The 862-nt window shown below is 39.1% G+C and overlaps 1 protein-coding gene across 1 annotated transcript in view; it reads right to left on the minus strand.

Annotated features, from left to right (window-relative positions):
• Positions 1-862, minus strand: part of LOC119588199 (probable ATP-dependent RNA helicase vasa-like) — a gene marked incomplete in the record, with an annotated part of 40898 nt that overhangs the window by 3063 nt on the left and 36973 nt on the right.

Here is an 862-nt window from a genome sequence, read left to right on the forward strand (position 1 = left end):
GTCAATAACGGGTTAAATGCTGATGCTGTAGGATACCAAAATTTTGCAAGGGCATCAAAATCATGCAACAAATGTGGGCGAGCACACAATAAATACTCCCCACAATCCTGCACAGCAGATAATGCTAAGTGCTATACATGTAGCAAGACAAACCACAGGCAAAAAACGTCTGTCAATACCAGAAAATAAGAAAAAAAACATACAAGAGTCAGAGCCCAGGCCAAAGTCAATATGCCAGAAATAAGTCCATGGGAACTTCCAGTGACAAATCCAAGAAAGCTAACAGAACATCTGCAGTGCATGAATTCAGCCATGATAACCCTAACAAGGATTATTTCACAGTAAATGACAGTCAAATTCAATAAAGGGGCCGGAGCAAACCTCCTTCTGATAAGAGCATTTTGATTTATGTCCTTAGATTTATTAGAAGCTTTTGAGAAGCCAAAAACCTGTCTGACCAACATCTGGTTGCAGTGAACAATTTGAAACTCAAGCATTTTGGGTCAATCTAATTAAAGTGGGCATTCAACAAGACAAACTGGATCAATACAGACTTCTATATTCTGGAACAAGAGGTTGGACCAACTTTAAAACCACCTTGAAGAAATGGAAAAAATAGGAGTATCAAAAAGGTGTTGGAATCTACAGCTTGGGTCAACAGCATGGTTTGCACCATGAAGAAAGAAAGAAGTTTATGAGTATGTTTAGATCCAAAAGGCTTGAACAAAGCTATAAAGAGAAGCCATCACAGGACACCTATGCAAGAGGAAATCACACACAACTTTGCAGATTCAAGACTGTTCAGCAGACTTGATGCAAAGAATGGCTTTTGCCTACCTTCAGCCATCCTCTATAGTTAACA

The sequence above is a fragment of the Penaeus monodon genome, chromosome 23 (assembly GCF_015228065.2).
Source record: "Penaeus monodon isolate SGIC_2016 chromosome 23, NSTDA_Pmon_1, whole genome shotgun sequence".
Classification (NCBI taxonomy): Eukaryota; Metazoa; Arthropoda; class Malacostraca; order Decapoda; family Penaeidae; genus Penaeus; species Penaeus monodon.